Source organism: Panulirus ornatus, chromosome 42 (genome assembly GCF_036320965.1).
Source record: "Panulirus ornatus isolate Po-2019 chromosome 42, ASM3632096v1, whole genome shotgun sequence".
NCBI lineage: Eukaryota > Metazoa > Arthropoda > Malacostraca > Decapoda > Palinuridae > Panulirus > Panulirus ornatus.
In genome coordinates this window covers 19,328,860-19,348,777 of record NC_092265.1, presented here as the reverse complement: position 1 = coordinate 19,348,777, position 19,918 = coordinate 19,328,860, and the positions used below count along the sequence as shown (strand labels likewise).

The 19,918-nt window shown below is 39.9% G+C and overlaps 1 protein-coding gene and 1 long non-coding RNA gene across 2 annotated transcripts in view; both read right to left on the bottom strand.

Annotated features, from left to right (window-relative positions):
* The window catches only part of LOC139762050 (uncharacterized), a 385,663-nt gene that overhangs the window by 329,213 nt on the left and 36,532 nt on the right, over nucleotides 1-19,918 (bottom strand). The gene's annotated exons all lie outside the window — the stretch shown is intronic.
* On the bottom strand, nucleotides 1,477-16,468 carry LOC139762049 (uncharacterized). Its single transcript, XR_011715671.1, has 2 exons — nucleotides 16,095-16,468; nucleotides 1,477-2,498 (listed from the first exon to the last, which is right to left on the bottom strand). It is a non-coding gene; the product is annotated as an uncharacterized lncRNA (long non-coding RNA).

Genomic DNA, 19,918 nt, shown 5'->3' with positions numbered 1-19,918 from the left:
GTGTCCTTCTATGCTTTTGTCTGGCTTTTCCAACATTCTGATTATAAGTATTCAGTAATGTGCATATTGTTTACAAAGTATTACCCTTTAAATAATAGTTTTTTTATAGTTATTATACTTCTTTAATGTAATTCATTTTGCCACAGTGGGCTATCTTTATACATTTGCAATGTTTTGTATCTGTTACATGTTTTAAGTTTTTCCACTTTCTTGAAATACTATCATGTTTCCTCCTGTTCTCCTAAGCAAGCATTTAAGTTGCTTTTCTCTTCTCTCTTTTCCTAGGATTGTGCCTTTTCAGTGTTAACACTCATTCATGTTCCTGTATCGTCTTATTGGGGTTATACATTAGAATTAAACTCTGCCTCTGCCCTGTTGACCTTGGCTTACACTGCATTAGGCTCCCATAGTTCAGTCATAGGAGAAGTTTTTTCTTATTCATATTGTTTTCTCACAGAGTCAACAACAATGGCTGCTCCTTGCAGATGAACGTCACTACTGGCCCAGACCTCAGCAGGAGATTGGGCACCTACAGGGTAATATCAGACATTAGACCTTTAGGAGGACCAAGCTTTTGTATGAAGAAAAAAAAGTATTTGTACATAGCTTATTTTCTGAGGTATCTTAGTTGTGTGTCTGTACCTTCAAGGGTGTATATGTATGTTTCTCCATATTTCATCTCAATTTCCAATGAGGTATGGTTTTTGAGACAAACCAAGTCAAAAGGTTTTAAGTCCAATAAAATGATAGGCATCAGCATCCCTGGTAACAGATGGTGCATGATGGGATCTCGGCTGGAAAGAAGACATAAGATTAGTTCTTATACCTGAGTCTTCTGTGGGAGATAGAGATAAACCATTATTTCTCTATGTATCATGTCCCACCTGTCCTAGCACTGATATGCTAGGGTACAAGAGGATCTGGATGTGTTTTTCACCTCTAACCCTTCGCACTGTAAATACTCAAGCATGCCTTCAAGATGGTTCATCTGACCACACCCTCATAAGTATATCTATTTCAACAGCACCTTCCCCTCCAGCAGCCCCTTCTAAATGTAAATACAGTAATGGCTCCTCAACAAAGCTGGAAAAGAGAATTTTAACTTAAGTTTTCCAAGATTGAAATCAGTTTTTCATGTACGTGAGATTTCCATCTTGAGGAGATTCTGTCTAAGAAGAAATACCTGTATGCTACTTTTTATGGTATTTTCTTCAATGAAATATAAAGATATTCAGTATGGTTATTTTTTTTCTTCACCCTGAAGGAGCATCAGTTCCAAAGTATCACACAAGAAAAGGGTTAAGTGGATGTGAAGTTCCTAAATAATGATTCTGCAACTGATCTAAGCATGAATGGTAGGATGAAGACTCCATTCCCATTGCTGACTATTGCTTTTGCAGTGAATTTGAGAAAAATATACTGTATTGATGAATCAAAGATAGTGTATTTGTTAGCTCTGGGGAAAGTGGAAAATCATTTGTTTTATTCACCTTTAATGAATATTCCTCGAAGGAAATATTACTTAATCTACTTTAATCAATACATTATTTAGCTTCAGTAGGATGTGATGAAAATAAATATAATATTTGTGAATATGAAATACAGCAAAATTATGTAGGCTGAGACTCTGGGTACTGTATCAGGAGAAAAATTAGCATTCTCTATTACAATTTCAACATACTGTTGTGTATATGATGGATTCGAGTGAAAGTGGTAATCGGAAGCAACAGAAATATTGATGGATTCTAATCAAAGTCATATGTAACTTCCTCAGATTATACCTAACTGTATAACTGATCCATAGTAAGGTGGTTTTAATATTTGATACAAATAAACATAGTCAAAACAATATTGAATTTCATTAGCATTTCCTTAAAATATATACCTTCCTATCTTTATTAGGTGGTCCTAACTCTTCAAAATGAATAAGCAAGATTTTCTAAGCTTTTTACAGTTCAACATATATAAAAGAATTGAAAAGCCCATTGAATTCAAGCATTGCAAATCAACATGATATAGAAATTTTCATTACCAAGAACGGCATTCTTCTGTTTTCTTATACAACTGATAACTAATTCCCAGACTTAACCATAGAGTCATTCAAGCATAATCACTATTAAATGCTAATTAACATTTCAGACATTTTATGTCTAAGTGGCATTCTTAAAGATTACCATGAACAGTCATAAGTTTATTTAATAAAAACTTAAAGCTTATATTCATAAATAATTCTCAAAAAATAAATATACGAAAAAGCTAAAAACGTAATGATATCAATGTTGATGCACTTCTTCAAACTTGCTGTGGCCTGTGGTCTTTGCATGAGTAAGTGCTTGGTCATTGCCTGTGATAATGGTTCCACATTGTTTACATTCCAGCTGAAAGGTATTGATATCTGTATACTGTCCGCTTTGCTTGATTTCCAGTGCCAATTCTTTTGCCTGATCCAGAATAAGGTCATCACTACTTGGAAATATGAATATATTTCCCATATTTCCCTGCAACAAAAAACTAAGCATTAGAATTAATATAATTATGTGAAAAGGGTGCACACACAGCTGACCAAATATAAATCTTTTGTCTGTTTTCCTGGTGCTACCTCACTGAGGCAGGGGGTAGCGATGCTGTTTCCTGAGAGATAGGAATGGGTGAAGGCAAGCAAGTATGAATGTCTGTGTATGTGTATGTGTATGTATATGTGTATATGTATATGAGCATGTATGGGCATTTATGTACACACATACACACACAGATATATATATATATATATATATATATATATATTATTATATTTTTATTATACTTTGTCGCTGTCTCCTGCGTTTGCGAGGTAGCGCAAGGAAACAGATGAAAGAAATGGCCCAACCCCCCCCCCATACACATGTATATACATACGTCCACACACGCAAATATACATACCTACACAGCTTTCCATGGTTTACCCCAGACGCTTCACATGCCTTGCTTCAATCCACTGACAGCACGTCAACCCCGGTATACCACATCGCTCCAATTCACTCTATTCCTTGCCCTCCTTTCACCCTCCTGCATGTTCAGGCCCCGATCACACAAAATCTTTTTCACTCCATCTTTCCACCTCCAATTTGGTCTCCCTCTTCTCCTTGTTCCCTCCACCTCCGACACATATATCCTCTTGGTCAATCTTTCCTCACTCATCCTCTCCATGTGCCCAAACCACTTCAAAACACCCTCTTCTGCTCTCTCAACCACGCTCTTTTTATTTCCACACATCTCTCTTACCCTTACGTTACTCACTCGATCAAACCACCTCACACCACACATTGTCCTCAAACACCTCATTTCCAGCACATCCATCCTCCTGCGCACAACTCTATCCATAGCCCACGCCTCGCAACCATACAACATTGTTGGAACCACTATTCCTTCAAACATACCCATTTTTGCTTTCCGAGATAATGTTCTCGACTTCCACACATTCTTCAAGGCCCCCAGGATTTTCGCCCCCTCCCCCACCCTATGATCCACTTCCGCTTCCATGGTTCCATCCGCTGCCAGATCCACTCCCAGATATCTAAAACACTTCACTTCCTCCAGTTTTTCTCCATTCAAACTCACCTCCCAATTGACTTGACCCTCAACCCTAGTGTACCTAATAACCTTGCTCTTATTCACATTTACTCTTAACTTTCTTCTTCCACACACTTTTCCAAACTCAGTCACCAGCTTCTGCAGTTTCTCACATGAATCAGCCACCAGCGCTGTATCATCAGCGAACAACAACTGACTCACTTCCCAAGCTCTCTCATCCCCAACAGACTTCATACTTGCCCCTCTTTCCAAAACTCTTGCATTTACCTCCCTAACAACCCCATCCATAAACAAATTAAACAACCATGGAGACATCACACACCCCTGCCGCAAACCTACATTCACTGAGAACCAATCACTTTCCTCTCTTCCTACACGTACACATGCCTTACATCCTCGATAAAAACTTTTCACTGCTTCTAACAACTTTCCTCCCACACCATATATTCTTAATACCTTCCACAGAGCATCTCTATCAACTCTATCATATGCCTTCTCCAGATCCATAAATGCTACATACAAATCCATTTGCTTTTCTAAGTATTTCTCACATACATTCTTCAAAGCAAACACCTGATCCACACATCCTCTACCACTTCTGAAACCACACTGCTCTTCCCCAATCTGATGCTCTGTACATGCCTTCACCCTCTCAATCAATACCCTCCCATATAATTTACCAGGAATACTCAACAAACTTATACCTCTGTAATTTGAGCACTCACTCTTATCCCCTTTGCCTTTGTACAATGGCACTATGCACGCATTCCGCCAATCCTCAGGCACCTCACCATGAGTCATACATACATTAAATAACCTTACCAACCAGTCAACAATACAGTCACCCCCTTTTTTAATAAATTCCACTGCAATACCATCCAAACCTGCTGCCTTGCCGGCTTTCATCTTCCGCAAAGCTTTCACTACCTCTTCTCTGTTTACCAAATCATTTTCCCTAACCCTCTCACTTTGCACACCACCTCGACCAAAACACCCTATATCTGCATCTCTATCATCAAACACATTCAACAAACCTTCAAAATACTCACTCCATCTCCTTCTCACATCACCACTACTTGTTATCACCTCCCCATTTGCGCCCTTCACTGAAGTTCCCATTTGCTCCCTTGTCTTACACACTTTATTTACCTCCTTCCAGAACATCTTTTTATTCTCCCTAAAATTTAATGATACTCTCTCACCCCAACTCTCATTTGCCCTTTTTTTCACCTCTTGCACCTTTCTCTTGACCTCCTGTCTCTTTCTTTTATACATCTCCCACTCAATTGCATTTTTTCCCTGCAAAAATCGTCCAAATGCCTCTCTCTTCTCTTTCACTAATACTCTTACTTCATCCCACCACTCACTACCCTTTCTAATCAACCCACCTCCCACTCTTCTCATGCCACAAGCATCTTTTGCGCAATCCATCACTGATTCCCTAAATACATCCCATTCCTCCCCCACTCCCCTTACTTCCATTGTTCTCACCTTTTTCCATTCTGTACTCAGTCTCTCCTGGTACTTCCTCACACAGGTCTCCTTCTCAAGCTCACTTACTCTCACCACCCTCTTCACCCCAACATTCACTCTTCTTTTCTGAAAACCCATACAAATCTTCATATATATATATATATATATATATATATATATATATATATATATATATATATATATATTTTTTTTTTTTTTTTTTTTTCATACTTTGTCGCTGTCTCCCGCGTTTGCGAGGTAGCGCAAGGAAACAGACGAAAGAAATGGCCCCCCCCCCATACACATGTACATGCACACGTCCACACACGCAAACATATATACCTACACAGCTTTCCATGGTTTACCCCAGACGCTTCACATGCCTTGATTCAATCCACTGACAGCACGTCAACCCCTGTATACCACATCGCTCCAATTCACTCTATTCCTTGCCTCCTTTCACCCTCCTGCATGTTCAGGCCCTGATCACACAAAATCTTTTTCACTCCATCTTTCCACCTCCAATTTGGTCTCCCTCTTCTCCTCGTTCCCTCCACCTCCGACACATATATCCTCTTGGTCAATCTTTCCTCACTCATTCTCTCCATGTGCCCAAACCATTTCAAAACACCCTCTTCTGCTCTCTCAACCACGCTCTTTTTATTTCCACACATCTCTCTTACCCTTACGTTACTTACTCGATCAAACCACCTCACACCACAGATTTTCCTCAAACATCTCATTTCCAGCACGTCCATCCTCCTGCGCACAACTCTATCCATAGCCCACGCCTCGCAACCATACAACATTGTTGGAACCACTATTCCTTCAAACATACCCATTTTTGCTTTCCGAGATAATGTTCTCGACTTCCACACATTTTTCAAGGCTCCCAAAATTTTCGCCCCCTCCCCCACCCTATGATCCACTTCCGCTTCCATGGTTCCATCCGCTGACAGATCCACTCCCAGATATCTAAAACACTTCACTTCCTCCAGTTTTTCTCCATTCAAACTCACCTCCCAATTGACTTGACCCTCAACCCTACTGTACCTAATAACCTTGCTCTTATTCACATTTACTCTTAACTTTCTTCTTCCACACACTTTACCAAACTCAGTCACCAGCTTCTGCAGTTTCTCACATGAATCAGCCACCAGCGCTGTATCATCAGCGAACAACAACTGACTCACTTCCCAAGCTCTCTCATCCCCAACAGACTTCATACTTGCCCCTCTTTCCAGGACTCTTGCATTTACCTCCCTAACAACCCCATCCATAAACAAATTAAACAACCATGGAGACATCACACACCCCTGCCGCAAACCTACATTCACTGAGAACCAATCACTTTCCTCTCTTCCTACACGTACACATGCCTTACATCCTCGATAAAAACTTTTCACTGCTTCTAACAACTTGCCTCCCACACCATATATTCTTAATACCTTCCACAGAGCATCTCTATCAACTCTATCATATGCCTTCTCCAGATCCATAAATGCTACATACAAATCCATTTGCTTTTCTAAGTATTTCTCACATACATTCTTCAAAGCAAACACCTGATCCACACATCCTCTACCACTTCTGAAACCACACTGCTCTTCCCCAATCTGATGCTCTGTACATGCCTTCACCCTCTCAATCAACACCCTCCCATATAATTTACCAGGAATACTCAACAAACTTATACCTCTGTAATTTGAGCACTCACTCTTATCCCCTTTGCCTTTGTACAATATATATATATATATATATATATATATATATATATATATATATATATATATATTCTGTTTCCCATTTTAGAAAATTAAAAAATACGAGGAGGATTTCTGGCCCCCCGCTCCCGTCCCCTCTAGTCGCCTTCTACGACACGCGAGGAATATGTGGGAAGTATTCTTTCACCCCTATCCCCAGGGATAATATATATATATATATATATATATATATATATATATATATATATATATATATATATATATATATATATATATATATACATATATATATATATACATACACATACACACGCACATATACACACACACACACATACACATATACATATATATACATATGAAAAAGTAAGAAATAATTCAGAAAACTGAAACTTCTAGCTTGAAATGAAATGAGAAAATGAATGTCACATAATGGTTCAACCTCTGGCTATGGAAAAGGGAAATGTATAATTTATTTACACAAACGTCAATAGTAGTTCTCATCAATTTAACCACTGTATCAATAAGCTTCAATGTCTAAGCTACATTTTTTTTTCCAATTTCACTATTTTCTTGTCAAAACACCATGTAAGAAAACTATCACTCCAGTAACACAACTATAAACATTTACTTCCCCTTTAAAAAAGTTCTGGGGAAGTCTGTCTCGATACACTGCGGGACACTCTACCACCTGGCGAGGTTTGTGTTGCAATGGTTCTTGATTCACAAACGTAGTAGCATCACCCCATTATGTTTAATTTGTTTATGGATGGGGTTGTTAGGGAGGTGAATGCAAGAGTTTTGGAAAGAGGGGCAAGTATGAAGTCTGTTGGGGATGAGAGAGCTTGGGAAGTGAGTCAGTTGTTGTTCGCTGATGATACAGCGCTGGTGGCTGATTCATGTAAGAAACTGCAGAAGCTGGTGACTGAGTTTGGTAAAGTGTGTGAAAGAAGAAAGTTAAGAGTAAATGTGAATAAGAGCAAGGTAATTAGGTACAGTAGGGTTGAGGGTCAAGTCAATTGGGAGGTAAGTTTGAATGGAGAAAAACTGGAGGAAGTAAAGTGTTTTAGATATCTGGGAGTGGATCTGGCAGCGGATGGAACCATGGAAGCGGAAGTGGATCATAGAGTGGGGGAGAGGGCGAAAATCCTGGGAGCCTTGAAGAATATGTGGAAGTCGAGAACATTATCTCGGAAAGCAAAAATGGGTATGTTTGAAGGAATAGTGGTTCCAACAATGTTGTATGGTTGCGAGGCGTGGGTTATGGATAGAGTTGTGCGCAGGAGGATGGATGTGCTGGAAATGAGATGTTTGAGGACAATGTGTGGTGTGAGGTGGTTTGATCGAGTAAGTAACGTAAGGGTAAGAGAGATGTGTGGAAATAAAAAGAGCGTGGTTGAGAGAGCAGAAGAGGGTGTTTTGAAATGGTTTGGGCACATGGAGAGAATGAGTGAGGAAAGATTGACCAAGAGGATATATGTGTCGGAGGTGGAGGGAACGAGGAGAAGTGGGAGACCAAATTGGAGGTGGTAAGATGGAGTGAAAAAGATTTTGTGTGATCAGGGCCTGAACATGCAGGAGGGTGAAAGGAGGGCAAGGAATAGAGTGAATTGGATCGATGTGGTATACTGGGGTTGACGTGCTGTCAGTGGATTAAATCAGGGCATATGAAGCGTTTGGGGTAAACCATGGAAAGCTGTGTAGGTATGTATATTTGCGTGTGTGGATGTATGTATATACATGTGTATGGGGGTGGGTTGGGCCATTTCTTTCGTCTGTTTCCTTGCGCTACCTCGCAAACACGGGAGACAGCGGCAAAAAAAAAAAAAAAAAAAAATATATATATATATATATATACATATATATATATATATATATATATATATATATATATATATATATATATATTTATTTTATCTATTTGCCTTGTCGCTATCTCCCGCGTTAGTGAGGTAGTGCAAGGAAACAGACGAAAAAATGGCCCAACCCACCCACATACACATGTATATACGTACACTTCCACACACGCAAATATACATACCTATACATCTCAATGTATACATATATATGTACACACAGACATATACATATATACACATGTACATAATTCAGACTGTCAGCCTTTATTCATTCCCATCGCCACTCTGCCACACATGAAATAACAACCCCCTCCCCCCTTGTGTGCATGAGGTAGCGCTAGGAAGACAACAAAGGCCCCATTCGTTCACACTCAGTCTCTAGCTGTCATGTAATAATGCACCGAAACCACAGCTCCCTTTCCACATCCAGGCCCCACAGAACTTTCCATGGTTTATCCCAGACGCTTCACATGCCCTGGTTCAATCCACTGACAGCATGTCGACCCCGGTACATAATTCAGACTGTCAGCCTTTATTCATTCCCATCGCCACTCTGCCACACATGAAATAACAACCCCCTCCCCCCTTGTGTGCGCGAGGTAGTGCTAGGAAGACAACAAAGGCCCCATTCATTCACACTCAGTCTCTAGCTGTCATGTAATAATGCACCGAAACCACAGCTCCCTTTCCACATCCAGGCCCCACAGAACTTTCCATGGTTTATCCCAGACGCTTCACATGCCCTGGTTCAATCCATTGACAGCATGTCGACCCCAGTATACCACATCGTTCCAATTCACTCTATTCCTTGCCCTCCTTTCACCCTCCTGCATGTTCAGGCCCCGATCACACAAAATCTTTTTCAACCCATCTTTCCACCTCCAATTTGGTCTCCTACTTCTCCTCGTTCCCTCCACCTCTGACACATATATCCTCTTTGTCAATCTTTTCTCACTCATTCTCTCCACGTGACCAAACCATTTCAAAACACCCTCTTCTGCTCACTCAACTACACACTTTTTATTACCACACATCTCTCTTACCCTATTATTACTTACTCGATCAAACCACCTCACACCACATATTGTCCTCAAGCATCTCATTTCCAGCACATCCACCCTCCTACACACAACTCTATCCATAGCCCACGCCTTGCAACCATACAACATTGTTGGAACCACTATTCCTTCAAACATACCCATTTTTGCTTTCCGAGATAATGTTCTCGACTTCCACACATTCTTCAAGGCTCCCAGAATTTTAGCCCCCTCCCCCACCCTATGATTCACTTCCACTTCCATGGTTTCATCTGCTGCCAAATCCACTCCCAGATATCTAAAACACTTCACTTCCTCCAGTTTTTCTCCATTCAAACTTACCTCCCAATTGACTTGACCCTCATCCCTACTATACCTAATAACCTTGCTCTTATTCACATTTACTTTCAACTTTCTTCCTTCACACACTTTAGCAAACTCAGTCACTAGCTTCAGTAGTTTCTCACATGAATCAGCCACCAGCGCTGTATCATCAGCGAACAACAACTGACTCACTTCCCAGGCTCTCTCATCCACAACAGAGTGCATACGTGCCCCTCTTTCCAAAACTCTTGCATTCACCTCCCTAACAACCTCATCCATTAACAAATTAAACAGCCATGGAGACATCACACACCCCTGCTGCAAACCTACATTCACTGAGAACCAATCACTTTCCTCTCTTTTTACATGTACACATGCCTTACACACTTGACAAAAAATTTTCACTGCTTCTAACAATTTGCCTCCCACACCATGTATTCTTCATACCTTCCACAGAGTATCCCTATCAACTCTATCATATGCTTTCTCCAGATCCCTAAACACTACATACAAATCCATTTGCTTTTCTAAATATTTCTCACATACATTCTTCAAAGCAAACACCTGATCCAAACATCCTCTACCATTTCTGAAACACACTGCTCTTCCCCAATCTGATGCTCTGTACATCCCTTTACCCTCCCATATAATTTCCCAAGAATACTCAACAAACTTATACCTCTGTAATTTGAGCACTCACTCTTATCCCCTATGCCTTTGTACAATGGCACTATGCAAGCACTCCACCAATACTCAGGCACCTCACCATGAGTCATACATACATCAAATAACCTTACCAACCAGTCAACAATACAGTCACCCCTATTTTAATAAATTCCACTGCAATACCATTCAAAACCACTGCCTTGCTGGCTTTCATCTTCAACAAAGCTTTTACTACCTCTTCTCTGTTTACCAGATCATTTTCCCTAACCCTCTCACTTTGCACACCACCTCGACCAAAACACCCTATATCTGCCACTCTATCATCAAACACATTCAGCAAACCAAAATACTCACTCCATCTCCTTCTCACATCACCACTACTTGTTATCACCTCCCCATTAGCCCCCTTCACTGAAGTACCCATTTGTTTCCTTGTCTTTCGCACTTTATTTACCTCCTTCCAAAACATCTTTTCATTCTCCCTAAAATTTAATGATACTCTCTCATCCCATCTCTCATTTGCCCTCTTTTTCACCTCTTGCACCTTTGATCTGCCTCTTTCTTTTATACATCTCCCATTCATTTGCATTATTTCCCTGCAAAAATCGTCCAAATGCCTCTCTCTTCTCTTTCACTAATAATCTTACTTCTTCATCCCACCACTCACTACCCTTTCTAATCTGTCCACCTCCCACGCTTCTCATGCCACAAGCATCTTTTGTGCAAGCCATCACTGCTTCCCTAAATACATCCCATTCCTCCCCCACTCCCCTTACCTCCTTCGTTCTCACCTTTTCCATTCCGTACTCAGTCTCTCCTGGTATTTCCTCACACGTCTCCTTCCCAAGCTCACTTACCCTCACCTCTCTCTTCACCCCAACATTCTCTCTTCTTTTCTGAAAACCTCTACAAATCTTGACCTTCGCCTCCACAAGATAATGATCAGACGTGCCTCCAGTTGCACCTCTCAACACATTAACATCCAAAAGTCTCTCTTTCGCGCGCCTATCAATTAACACGTAATCAAATAACGCTTTCTGGCCATCTGTCCTATTTACATATGTATGCTTATGTATATCTCTCTTTTTAAACCAGGTATTCCCAATCACCAGTCCTTTTCCAGCACATAAATCTACAAGCTCTTCACCATTTCCATTTACAACACTGAACACCCCATATATACCAATTATTTCCTCAACTGCCACATTACTCACCTTTGCATTCAAATCACCCATCACTATAACCCGGTCACGTGCATCAAAACCGCTAACACTCATTCAGCTGCTCCCAAAACACTTGCCTCTCATGATCTTTCTTCTCAGGCCCTGGTGCATATGCACCAATAATCACCCATCTCTCTTCATCAACTTTCAGTTCTACCCATATCAATCTAGAGTTTACTTTCTTACACTCTATCACATACTCCCACATCTCCTGTTTCAGGAGTAGTGCTACTCCTTCCCTTGCTCTTGTCCTCTCACTAACCCCTGACTTTACTCCCAAGACATTCCCAAACCACTCTTCCCCTTTACCCTTGAGCTTCGTGTCACTCAGAGCCAAAACATTCAGGTTCCTTTCCTCAAACATACTACCCATCTCTCCTTTTTTCTCATCTTGGTTACATCCACACACATTTAAACACCCCAATCTGAGCCTTCGAGGAGGATGAGCACTCCCCACGTGACATCTTCTGTTTCCCCTTTTAGAAAGTTAAAATGTAAGGAGGGGAGGGTTTCCAGCCCCCCGCTCCTGTCCCCTTTAGTCACCTTCTACGACACGTGGGGAATGCGTGGGAAGTATTCTTTCTAAATGTCAGTGGATGTAACCAAGATGTGAAAAAAGGAGAGACAGGTAGTATGTTTGAGGAAAGGAACCTGGATGTTTTGGCTCTGAGTGAAACGAAGCTCAAGGGTAAAGGGGAAGAGTGGTTTGGGAATGTCTTGGGAGTAAAGTCAGGGGTTAGTGAGAGGACAAGAGCAAGGGAAGGAGTAGCACTACTCCTGAAACAGGAGTTGTGGGAGTATGTGATAGAATGTAAGAAAGTAAATTCTAGATTAATATGGGTAAAACTGAAAGTCGATGGAGAGAGATGGGTGATTATTGGTGCATATGCACCTGGGCGTGAGAAGAAAGATCATGAGAGGCAAGTGTTTTGGGAGCAGCTGAATGAGTGTGTTAGTGGTTTTGATGCACAAGACCGGGTTATAGTGATGGGTGATTTGAATGCAAAGGTGAGTAATGTGGCAGTTGAGGGAATAATTGGTATACATGGGGTGTTCAGTGTTGTAAATGGAAATGGTGAGGAGCTTGTAGATTTATGTGCTGAAAAAGGACTGGTGATTGGGAATACCTGGTTTAAAGAGCGAGATATCCATAAGTATACGTATGTAAGTAGAAGAGATGACCAGAGAGCGTTATTGGATTATGTGTTAATTGACAGGCGCGCGAAAGAGAGACTTTTGGATGTTAACGTGCTGAGAGGTGCAACTGGAGGGATGTCTGATCATTATCTTGTGGAGGCGAAGGTGAATATTTGTATGGGTTTTCAGAAAAGAAGGTGAAGAGGGTGGTGAGAGTAAGTGAGCTTGGGAAGTAGACTTGTGTGAGGAAGTACCAGGAGAGATTGAGTACAGAATGGAAAAAGGTGAAAACAAAGGAGGTAAGGGGACTGGGGGAGGAATGGGATGTATTTAGGGAAGCAGTGATGGCTTGCACAAAAGATGCTTGAGGCATGAGAAGTGTGGGAGGTGGGTTGATTAGAAAGGGTAGTGAGTGGTGGGATGAAAAAGTAAGATCATTAGTGAAAGAGAAAAGAGAGGCATTTGGACGATTTTTGCAGGGAAAAAATGCAAATGAGTGGGAGATGTATAAAAGAAAGAGACAGGAGGTTAAGAGAAAGGTGCAAGAGGTGAAAAAGAGGGCAAATGAGAGTTCGGGTGAGAGGGTATCATTAAATTTTAGGGAGAATAAAAAGATGTTCTGGAAGGAGGTAAATAAAGTGCGTAAGACAAGGGAGCAAATGGGAACTTCAGTGAAGGGCGCTAATGAGGAGGTGATAACAAGTAATGGTGATGTGAGAAGGAGATGGAGTGAGTATTTTGAATGTTTGTTGAATGTGTTTGATGACAGAGTGGCAGATATAGGGTGTTTTGGTCAAGGTGGTGTACAAAGTGAGAGGGTTAGGGAAAATGATTTGGTAAACAGAGAAGAGGTAGTAAAAGCTTTGCGGAAGATGAAAGCCGGCAAGGCAGCAGGTTTGGATGGTATGGCAGTGGAATTTATTAAAAAAGGGGGTGACTGTATTGTTGACTGGTTGGTAAGGTTATTTCATGTATGTATGATTCATGGTGAGGTGCCTGAGGATTGGCGGAATGCGTGCATAGTGCCACTGTATAAAGGCAAAGGGGATAAGAGTGAGTGCTCAAATTACAGAGGTATAAGTTTGTTGAGTATTCCTGGTAAATCATATGGGAGGGTATTGATTGAGAGGGTGAAGGCATGTACAGAGCATCAGATTGGGGAAGAGCAGTGTGGTTTCAGATGTGGTAGAGAATGTGTGGATCAGGTGTTTTCTTTGAAGAATGTATGTGTGAAATACTTAGAAAAGCAAATGGATTTGTATGTAGCATTTATGGATCTGGAGAAAGCATATGATAGAGTTGATAGAGATGCTCTGTGGAAGGTATTAAGAATATATGGTGTGGGTGGCAAGTTGTTAGAAGCAGTGAAAAGTTTTTATCGAGGATGTAAGGCATGTGTACGTGTAGGAAGAGAGGAAAGTGATTGGTTCTCAGTGAATGTAGGTCTGCGGCAGGGGTGTGTGATGTCTCCATGGTTGTTTAATTTGTTTATGGATGGGTCGTTAGGGAGGTGATTGGAAGAGTTTTGGAAAGAGGGGCAAGTATGCAGTCTGTTGGGGATGAGAGAGCTTGGGAAGCGAGTCAGTTGTGGTTTGCTGATGATACAGCGCTTGTGGCTGATTCATGTGAAAAACTGCAGAAGCTGGTGACTGAGTTTGGTAAAGTGTGTGAAAGAAGAAAGTTAAGAGTAAATGTGAATAAGAGCAAGGTTATTAGGTACAGTAGGGTTGAGGGTCAAGTCAATTGGGAGGTAAGTTTGAATAGAGAAAAACTGGAGGAAGTAAAGTGTTTTAGATATCTGGGAGTGGATCTGGCAGCGGATGGTATCATGGAAGTGGGAGTGAATCATAGGGTGGGGGAGGGGGCGAAAATCCTGGGAGCCTTGAAGAATGTGTGGAAGTCAAGAACAGTATCTCCCAAAGCAAAAATGGATATGTTTGAAGGAATAGTGGTTCCAACAATGTTGTATGGTTGCGAGGCGTGGGCTATGGATAGAGCTGTGCGCAGGAGGGTGGATGTGCTGGAAATGAGATGTTTGAGGACAATAAGTGGTGTGAGGTGGTTTGATCAAGTAAGTAATGTAAGGGTAAGAGAGATGTGTGGAAATAAAAAGAGCGTGGTTGAGAGAGCAGAAGAGGGTGTTTTGAAGTGGTTTGGGCACATGGAGAGAATGAGTGAGGAAAGATTGACCAAGAGGATATATGTGTCGGAGGTGGAGGGAACAAGGAGAAGAGGGAGACCAAATTGGAGGTGGAAAGATGGAGTCAAAAAGATTTTGTGTGATCGGGGCCTGAACATGCAGGAGGGTGAAAGGAGGGCAAGGAATAGAGTGAATTGGAGCGATGTGGTATACCGGGGTTGACGTGCTGTCAGTGGATTGAAGCAGGGCATGTGAAGCGTCTGGGGTAAACCATGGAAAGCTGTGTAGGTATGTATATTTGCGTGTGTGGACGTATGTATATACATGTGTATGGGGGGGGTTGGGCCATTTCTTTCGTCTGTTTCCTTGCGCTACCTCGCAAACGCGGGAGACAGCGACAAAGTATAATAAAAAAAATAAAACAAAATATATATATATACATATATATATATATATATATATATATATATATATATATATATATATATACAAAGCCTAGTTTGGTTGAAAGGAAGAATTAGGTTATACTTAAGAATACTAATACTATATATGAGGTTTATAGTAGTTAATTACCATACTGGTAATTCTAAAGGTATATATATTATTCCCATTAATATAAGTAATAGTTATGGAGTTTACCACAAATAACCAATATAAACAAACCCAGTGGGACGATCAGCTGATCCGTCGCACATGTGGCAGGCATAACATTCTTCCCATTGACTCTACTGCCCAATTTAGAGTAACTGACTTTGTTTTAACCTAATACCTAACCACAAGCTCAACATTAAAATAACAGATTTTGTTAGCCTGGGCGTCGCAAAGAAGCGTTTGTCGTAGGTAAAGCGGAATTATCGAATATCTTGTGAAAATGCTCCGGACAAAGGCGGACGGGCGTCGGACTGAGGACCTATTTCAACAGTATAACCATGGAATATTACCGGTAAGGTGGAGCTGATGAAACCCTCTACTGGCGTTATCAACTAGTTACTAGGAAATGTGACCGCGTGGAGATTAGTTGAAGGAAACTAACTGGAAATAGTAGTACGCCAATATACATACACGACCGACTTACAATCTTCTGCTTATACACAGTCAAGGGAAATTTCCTTAATTTTCATGACAGTACAAATGCGTATAAAGACTTCTCAAATATGTTGTAACCATTAACTCTTTACCTTTTTGAATAATTTGGAAATGGGAGGAATTTTGGAAAATTATGTACAATTCTTTTCTTTTCAGACAAGACTTCTAGTAAATACTCATTAAAAATGGGAAATGTAGCTTTTTTTTTTTTTTAGATATGCAAGAGCGTAGGAATTGTTTGAAACACTATATTGAACGTAATTACTATTTATATCATAATAAATAAATAAAGGTTAGCAGGACTATATATATATATATATATATATATATATATATATATATATATATATATATATATATATATATATATTTTTTTTTTTTTTATACTTTGTCGCTGTCTCCCGCGTTTGCGAGGTAGCGCAAGGAAACAGACGAAAGAAATGGCCCAACCCCCCCCCCATACACATGTATATACATACGTCCACACACGCAAATATACATACCTACACAGCTTTCCATGGTTTACCCCAGACGCTTCACATGCCTTGATTCAATCCACTGACAGCACGTCAACCCCGGTATATATATATATATATATATATATATATATATATATATATATATATATATATATATATATATATATATTTTTTTTTTTTCTTTTTTTTTTCATACTATTCGCTATTTCCCGCGATAGCGAGGTAGCGTTAAGAACAGAGGACTGGGCCTTTGAGGGAATATCCTCACCTGGACCTCTTCTCTGTTCCTTCTTTTGGAAAAGAAAAAAAAAAAAAAAAATATATATATATATATATATATATATATATATATATATATATATTCTTCTTTTTTCTTTTAAACTATTCACCATTTCCCGCGTTAGCGAGGTAGCGTTAAGAACGTTTACATTCGAGTCTTCAAATTTCATGCATCTGCAAACGAACTGTTCAGCTCCTCCACAGGTGGTGTGACCTTTCAAATGTGAGGTTCTTGGGCTAATCGGCGATAGAAGTCGTTCGACAATAAGAACTGTGATGTTCTTGAACAGGGAGTCTTCGGCAAATGCTATTTACCTCACATGAACATGAGCAAGTGGGTGCTGAAGGTAACCTCAAATGTCCCAGGGAGTGTGCAGAGGATGCTGAGTGAAATAAGAGCGCTCTCCGTCTTGCAAGACTGTCCTGGTGTACACCAATTGTTAATGGTGTGTCCAGAAACCTTGTTCATAATTAGTCGGTACCGTGGAGAGCCAGTTGACAAATATCTGGCTAGAAACTCCTGCTCACATAGCCAGGTACTGGACATAGCCCTTCAATTGACGGACACCCTGATCAACATCCACCAGAAGGTCTGGACACATCTTGATGTGAAATCTGATAATGTCACTGTGTGCTCCAGCCAGGCCAGCCTACAGGTTACACCAAATGACTTCGGTCTTGCTACACCAATGGGCCATCTACGAGGTTTTCAGAAGGGTACTTTAAGTGAACATACAGCCCCAGAAGTGTTGGCTGGCTCCCCATGTTCCCCACTGTCTGTGTACAGTATGGCCCGGTTGGTCTCCCGCCTCGTGAAGTGGCCTATGCTCAACAGCCAGTCGTCCAAATGGGTGCATCATGGGTTGAATGTGAACCCCCGCGAGTGTCAGTCCTTGGCAGCCTTATCAACAATTTTGAAAGGTATCAAATTCTAACATCATGAACAATGTAGATTTAGTCATCAAGGTAAACAATATCAATGTTAATTTTGATTTCAAACTAGTTAGCTTTGATGTTTCCTCACTTTTCAGTAAAGTTCCAGTTGATGACCTTTTACAATACTTATTTGATGTCTTGGATGATATTTATTTACCTGTTTCAAAGTCTGTTTTCACTGAACTGATAAAATTGTGTATAAAAGACTGGGTATTTCAATTCACTGGAGATTATTATTCTCAAAAATTTGGTATGGCAATGGGTAACCCTCTTTCACATGTACTAAGTAATCTTTATAAGGAATTTTTTAAACAAAATTACTAAAGGATATCTTACCTTCTAATGCAATTTGGTTTAGGTATGTACATGATATTCTTTGTGTTTGGCCAACAAATGAAAATTTACAAATATTTCTCCCCTTACTTAACAATTTAGTACCTTCAATCAAATTTACTGTAGAAAATGAAAATAATGGTATGTTACCATTTTTAGATTGCATGATCCATAGGCAAGGAAACAAGTTTAAGTTTAGCATATACAGAAAACCTACCAATGTATGCTCATATGTCCATTATTACTCATCTCAACATGACAGAGTTAAATTGTCATCAATTCAATCTATGTTCCTTAGGGCATTACATATTTGCAGTCCAGAATTTACTGATGATGAGTTTGAGAAGATATATTCTATTAGATCTAAGTTACAGTACCCTAGATCTTTCATTGATAAATCCCTTAAGTTAGCAAAGAAATAATTTTATAGAGTTGAGCCCAAACCTCCCATTGACACCAAGAATCTTTTAGTTCTCCCTTTTAATAATAATTTCACTTCCCATGTTGCTTAAATCCTTTAATGTAAATGTTGCCTTTAGCAACAATAATACTATAAAGAGTATCTCAATCGGAAATTCACCAGAAAATTCTCTTGGATGCATCTGTAAAGTGCCTTGTGGAAATTGTGATCAATTTTATGTTGGTCAGACTGGTAAGGATCTTTCTGTTAGACTTAAGTAACATAAATATAGTATAAGAACAGGACAAGAATCAAATGCCTTGTTTAATCACATTAAAAACTATGATCATTGTAATGACTGGAGTAATGCCATCTCATTTATTAACTCTAACTCTATTACCAAGAGAAATATCATTGAATCTTCTATTATCAAATACACAAAGAGTTATAATCTTGCTATCAGTGATGGACTTTACAAATTAGATAACTTTATTGTTGATGAAATCTGTAAAATGATAAGTTTATGAATGCTCGTGGTATGTTTTGTACAATCACATGTTTACCAAATGGCTTCCTAGCTTCATCTCTTCAATGTATATTAAGTGACTTATATTTCTCTCTTGTGTCTCCCCTGATGATGTGATTATTACACGAAAGTGCACTTGGAAACATCGTGTTTCATTTTCCCCTCGGACTCATTGGAATTTCTTGATCACGTGCAAAATTGTGATCCTTTCCAATATATATATATATATATACATATATGTATTTATATATATATATATATATATATATATATATATATATATATATATATATATATATATATATATATATTCTTGGTTACATCCACACATTTAGACACCCCAATCTGAGCCTTCGAGGAGGATGAGCACTCCTCGCGTGACTCCTTCTTCTGTTTCCCCTTTTAGAAAGTTAAAGTACAAGGAGGGGAGGGTTTCTGGCCCCCCGCTCCCGTCCCCTTTAGTCGCCTTCTACGACACTTGAGGAATGCGTGGGAAGTATTCTTTCTCCCCTATCCCATGTGTATATATGTATATGTCTGTGCGTGTATATATATGTGTACATTGAGATGTATAGGTATGTATATTTGCGTGTGTGGACGTGTATGTATATACATGTGTATGTGGGTGGGTTGGGCCATTCTTTCGTCTGTTTCCTTGCACTACCTCGCTAACGCGCGGGAGACAGCGACAAAGCAAAAAAAAAAAAATATTATCCCTGGGGATAG